Below are 7,088 nucleotides of genomic sequence, written 5' to 3' on the forward strand. Positions count from 1 at the left end.
TCTTGCCCTGATGAAGACCTGTTAGGTCGAATTGAACATGTTGGCAGTTGCCTTTTAATTCAATAAAGGCGTTCCTCATTGTTTTACTTTGTGTGCCCGGATCCTTCTCTTTTTATCATGTATTGATCCCGTTTTTTGATCCGTGTGAGCACCTTTTTATCATTATCACATCCTGCTACCTCCATTGAGCACCTGGTTAGTTCCTCTTTTTTCTCTGTTGAAATATTTCGTTTTGGAAAATGACATACTATAGTATGTTGTCGAAAAGTATGATTTTATTTTTTTACAGTTAATTACTTCTCAGGAAACAGACCATCACTCAGACACTCATGCAAGGTCTCTTGGTAATTTTGAAGAGATATTTTGTATGTTAGCCTTCAGTTAGTAAAGTTGAAACACTCCAGCAGTAACCTATAGATTAGAAGGACTGGGATTTGAACATGGAATCTATATGTTGAGCGTCTGGTCATTAGACTCTAGTTGCGAACGCAATGAGCACTAACTATGAGACCATGCAGATCATGTCTGTCTGTGTGTGTGTGTGTGTGTGTGTGTGTGTGTGTGTGTGTGTGTGTCTGTCTGTCTGTCCCGCTGTAACACCACCCGCCCGCCACCAGAGGGCGCAGCTGTAGCACAAACACACACACACACACACACACACACACACACAAACAACCACACACACACACACACACACACACACACACACACACACACTGCAATTTACGAGCTGCGTTCGCTTCCCGCGTTTGCGCGTCTTACTTGTGATTCAGACACTCAGCAAATGTCTCTTGGTAATTTTGTATGTTAGCCTTAATAAGGTTGAAACACTAAAGTCGGTGTGTTAAGTTGAAACTGCGATTATTATGGATGTGTCCGATGACGTCAAAGTTTGTAGGATTGGTCCGTTTGGACAAAATGCCTCAAATCATGAACGCAGCGTGTGATTTATATGGCATTTCGCACCCACATTTCCACTATAGGCCAGGGAAGAAATCCCACCTTTTCAGCATTGGCCTCTTATAGCGTCACCAGCAGGTCCATTTTTGCAAAGGTCATTTTCTTTTGAATAAAATGCCTCAAATCATGAATGCAGTGTCCAATTGCCGTGAAAGGCGTAACACGAAATGCCACACTTTTCACATTGGCCTATTATAGCACCACCGGGAGGCCACAATAACCTACCTGCCCTGGCGGAGACCTGTGCTCCGAAGAGGACTTTTTCTAGTTGTTGTTTTCACCATGGGGAGCTTAATTATCTGCCAAGAAGCCTGTTAAATATGAGATGTGGTCATGGCCATGTCCACAACCACATTAAAATGCTTAACAGCCAACCTGTCTGTCCCCATCAGTGTAAAACAGGGAGACAGCAGTTGATGATAATCTGGCCCTCTTCTCTAGCCTCTCTCGTTGTCCTCTCTCATCCATTCATCTCACCCCACCCCGGGCAAACTGTCTCCTGCTAGGACCCAGCTGCTAAGGTCTGCAGACGTTCTCATCCACAAGGCTAATCTAACCACGGACGTATTTGATGGGGTGGACACGGGGGGCTGCGGACCGGCAGGGCCAGTATTTGGACCGCACAAGGGCCGAGAACGAAAAGGAAAGAAAAGGCAGGAACTATACTATAGTGCCTGCCTTTTCTTGTGTGCCTGGTCCTATAGTGACTATAGGACCAGGCGGCCGCTCGCTGCCGCTGACACACCAGGTCCAGGCAACACTGTTTTACTCCAGTATTGACAAGAATTACCAACATAAACAAACCTACTACAGCAAAATAGGCCTACTGCAAAATACATTTAAAGTTGGCTAATAATATTAAATAATAATACATGTATATTTACACATATCATAATCATAATAATTAGCATAAAACTAAAAGAATCGAATGGCCTCATACACGTCCATTTGGTTACATTTGTAAGTTTCTAATTTAGCTGTGTAAAGACAAAATGAAGGAAAGTATTGGAGGAATCTTTCATATAAAAGGATGGCCTGGGGTTATATCAGCTGGCTTGCAGTTTTCTTTTTTTCAAGTAATAGGTGGGGATCTCTATCCGAGTGGCTGCCAATCCCTGTGTGGTGGACATATGGCAATACAGGGGGCCAGGGGCGATGTGGGGGTAGAGGAAATGCAGTGTGTGTGTGTGTGTGTGTGTGTGTGTGTGTGTATGTGACTGTTTGTGTGTCTGTGTGTGTGTGTGTGTGTGTGTGTGTGTGTGTGTGTGTGTGTGTGTGCGTGCGTGCGTTCTGTATTCTGTAATTGAGTTAAAGGATTTAAATGGGGCACACAGAGTGTCAGTTACAGAAGTTGGTCCCAGACATAAAGAAAAGTCATTCCCTGTGCATTCATATGAAGGAGGGGGACATCCTAGTTCCTAGTTCTTGAAAGAAAACAATGTCTCCCTCCCCCTCCCCCACAAACTTTCCCTGTCAACCCTTTTGTCTAGCTTCCTTTTAGCGTCAGTTTCTTTCCGTTTTTACGCGTATGCATGCAGCTATTCAATTCAATTCAAAGGGTTTTATTGGCAAGAGAAAACATACGTTTACATTGCCAAAGCAACAATTGGAACAATACAATCAAAGAAATATATACAGTATGTAGCCTACAATTGAAAGTAAGAATTAACAGATCAATTTGTACCAAGGTCACTTGATGCATACAGTATAAGTGCAGACACACTCACAATGATTAGTAGTAGGTGGTGTTCCATTTGATATGCATGCACGCGTACGCACGCACGCACACACGTGTGTGCACACACACACACACACACACACACACACACACACACACACACACACACACACACACACACACACACACTACTATACGGAAAATATGTATTCAAGTACTGTATTCAATTCGAGGTAATATTTCACTTAATTAAGTACTTTATAGCTGAGTATGTGTGTTGCACCCATGAAAAATGAAAATATCAAAATATGTATTTTCAAAAAGCAGTGAAAATAGCAGCCATATATTAAGCTCACAACACGTCACAATGCAACACGTATGAGCTTGTAGATCTATTTTAGCTATTCTTTGTAAGACGAAGTAAGGCTTAAGTGATTAAATAGTTGTGTGTATATTTGCGTCAAATTGTGTGTGTGTGTGTGTGTGTGTGTGTGTGTGTGTGTGTGTGTGTGTGTGTGTGTGTGTGTGTGTGTGCGTGTGCGTGTGCGTGCGTGCATACATGTGGTATTCCAACACATGGCTGTCTGTCCACTGTGTCCAGGCAGTGTGACAGCATTCCATTTTTCTGGCTGTTGCCTGTCCTGCAAACAGAATGTCATGTGCAAAATAACATGTTTACATGCACAACAGCAGTGGGCTACATGAGACAATATCAATTATATCATTAATGTGCAACGTGTATGTGCTGGTCATTAATGTGAGGAAATCGCATTGCTCTAACTTGGTATGTTCACTATGGAGCTCTGTGGCCGAATAAGAGCACCAGTGTCACACATTTACAGATAACCATTGTTTTTAAAGGGGGGGAAATGTATTCACTGTTTTGCAGCGATGGTAAAAACATGTAATCTTCTAAAAATCCAGAAATTGCTAATTGTCTTATTAAAGAATAAACTGTGATCACCAGTTTGACAAATAACCATCCATCTTGTGCACTACTTACTACTTACCATGCACACACACACAACATACATGTGCATATTGCATAAACATGTGCACACCAAATCGATCTCATGTTTTTTCTCGCCAATCTGACAAATAACCTTTTATATCATGTCGTACACAGCAGTGTGTGTGTGTGGGACTGTGTGTGTGTGTGTGTGTGGGTGGGACTGTGTGTGTGTGTGTGTGTGTGTGTGTGTGTGTGTGTGTGTGTGTGTGTGTGTGTGTGTCTCTCTCTCTCTCTCTGTTGACATAACAGGAGGTGAAAGGCTAGAGTGAGGGGCTGCCACAGCCCTTACAGCTCTGCACATTTAAACATGACAAGCTTAGTAAAATAAAATCTCTGGTTTAAATTATTTAAATCTACCCTGTAGTTGATTCAGACATGCATGTACTGAGTCCCTCAGAGATATTATACAGTAATGTATTTAAAGCTGCAATCACTTTTACAAAATGAACGAGTATCATTTACTTTACTAAGCTGTTGCACTGCCTTAGTTGTTGCACATTAGTGCATGGGCACTGCACAGTAAAGTCCAGGGTCTTGGTTTGACTCTGGGACAGATAAAAAGGAAAGGAAAGATCTAGTTAATCCTATGGAGAAAATGAATTTATTTTCAGCTTCATCCAGCTGATCACTGCTGCTGCTGTGTCTTGCTCATAGACACTCGACACATAGACAGTGCTGAGAATCAAACCCAGGCGGCCTCTTTATTTCCCAGTTAATGTTACTGTGTGCATGTGCCCTTGAGCACTTGTGAGCTATTGTTTGCTTTGATCAAAGGAATAGAGCAGGTTCGTACACTATAGCTTCCTCCAATAAATTGTATTTAGGCATCCACTTGTGACATTTTGATCAAACTGCTGGACTAGATAAGCATGACATGACAAACAATCCAAAATAGAGCAATACAGGTCATCATGTGATCACCTGATAAGAAAACCGGTGTGTAACAATATAGATTAACAGAAATATACAAAATCAATAATCCAATTATATATGATAAATGCTCACTATATGATACAATTTAATTCATGACCAGCCTATGTATGGATTTGTGTACATATACACACTATACACGCTATACATATCATGGTCATCTCATATTGACAATATCTGTAAGAGGATACAGCAGCGTATGTACTCCCTACGCCGACTTATAGATCGTTTGGTGCTAGCAGTCAGATCTTGTCTCTTTTCTATACGTCTGTTGTTCAAACTGTGATGTTGTACTGTAGCACGGCCTGGTTTAACAGCCTATCAATGGTATATAAGAACAAACTGTATAGTCAAATTAAGATCTGCGCTAAAATTGTTGGTAGGGTCGTGTTACGTTCGTGTTACGTTCCTTTAAAGAAGCCCAGACTCTTCGCCCAGACTGGCGAAGAGTATCTCCTCTGACCCCTCACATGTTTTAAATGATGAATATCAACTGTTGCCCTCCATGAGGCGGTTTAGAGTCCATACATTTAAGAAAAACAGACTAAAGAACTCATTTGTACATCAGTCTGTCTTGCTTCTAAACCAAAATCGCTAAACCAGTGGATGTTCTCGTTCCTGATTGTTTCTGTGATTTTTGTCCTGTAATGCCTACCATTTTGTAATGTACGTCTATGTCTTGTCTGTTTCTTGAACGGTGACGTCATGGACGCAAAGCAAATTTCAGTGTAAGCTGACAATAAAGTTGTATCGTATCGTACATTGGGAGTTCATTGCCATTTTGTTAAACATGGCTGATGTGTTCCTTGTCACGAAGCAGAGAGAGTCACAGTGTCTTCTACAGAGAGATATATAATATCTCTCAACGTTTTGTTACATCAGTGCTGTTCATCTCTGCACAGTAACTTGACAGTGGGTGAGACATACCTTGAGCAGCTATTTCCAGTTGGTCGCTAAGAACAACCAGAGGCCCTGACCAGGTCTGCTTTTCACATAGACCTGCAACAGACCTATTATCAGTGACCTCATATATTAGCAGTGCACTATGCATGGGTGTGTTTTGTATAGACACATTGGTGTATGGTGTGCTTTGTGTGTTTGCATGTACACAGAGCTCAGCTTCTTAACCATCTATACAATGCTATACTGTGTGTGTGTGTGTGTGTGTGTGTGTGTGTGTGTGTGTGTGTGTGTGTGTGTGTGTGTGTGTGTGTGTGTGTGTGTGTGTGGGTGCGTGCGTGCGTGCGTACGTGCGTGCGTGTGAGCACGTGTGTGCATGGCTGCATGCATGTCTGTCTGTGTACATGTGTGGCTTAGTTAAGTGCGTGTGTGTGTGTGTGTGTGCTTGTCTGTCTTGGTGGGATGTGGCATGGTGTGGGGTGTGACAAGAAAAAAAGAACATGGAGGCCTGGTACTTTGCTGACAAAACATTGTGAGCCAACCATAATATGTAAAGAAATGTTTATGTTTGACACTAGGATTTCACCTTTCTACTTACAGTATATGGACGAAGGTGTGCTACTACAGGAAACTATGTTTCCATAACATTTGGAACTGCCGAACCTCAGCTAATGAAATACACCTATGTCTTAGTATTAAGAATATGTTTTTGGATCCTTTGAACAACACAAGTGGTTATTTAAACTTAAATGACCATGCTGGTGGTGTTGCACATTTATCCCTTTGACTTTCATTGAAGGTATACTTGACATTAATGACGACCATTTTCCATGACTTGTTTTATTTTTGAGGAAGCCAGACCATTAAAAATGTGCTATAAAAATCTACTTGCAGATCTACTTGCATCCAACACATAATTGCTGTTATATTTTGTCAAAGTTATGTTATTGTTGCATTTTAATTATAGGAAGATTAAGGGATTTTTCGAACCATTTAAATTTGCTTTGTGCCCCCCTCCCCTACACCCCAAAACAACTCAATAATAATAATGGTCGTGTTCGCAACTTGTGTTGTCTGTTGTTGTGCATTTGTACTGCATCCTCATGTTTGAGCTCATTATTAAATTGTATGTGAAATTTGCACATGAGACTCTGGTTTGTATGCATTAGTTATAGAGGTAAACCAAGATGACCAGATTGTGTGAGTGAATACATTTTGTAAATTAGGATGGCTGAATTTGTGCTTTTGTCCAGGGAACCACCAATGCTGTGGACTCACTGTAAGCAGTCTTTTGAGATAACATTGAGCCTCTCGATTTCACTGGGATGAGCAATACCACATCACAGGCAATAATGGCCAAGTGGTTAAGGCGAATACCATAAATTAGCTCTGATGCAGTTTAACAGCATTCTCGATGCTGATGGACCTTTGCTGCGTGTCACTCCCGAGTCTCTCCCCATAGAGCGTTGCAGTCCCGCCCGCTTTCATGACGACGAGCGTGGCCTGGAAGAGAATTTGCATTCATTTTTCCCATAGACGTTTCAGAAAGTATTTATTTAAAGAACTGTAAGCCAACTCGGATGGTGACAACTCATGACAATAAAACAC

The sequence above is a fragment of the Protomyctophum parallelum genome (genome assembly GCF_964188405.1).
Source record: "Protomyctophum parallelum genome assembly, chromosome: 2".
Taxonomy (NCBI): Eukaryota; Metazoa; Chordata; class Actinopteri; order Myctophiformes; family Myctophidae; genus Protomyctophum; species Protomyctophum parallelum.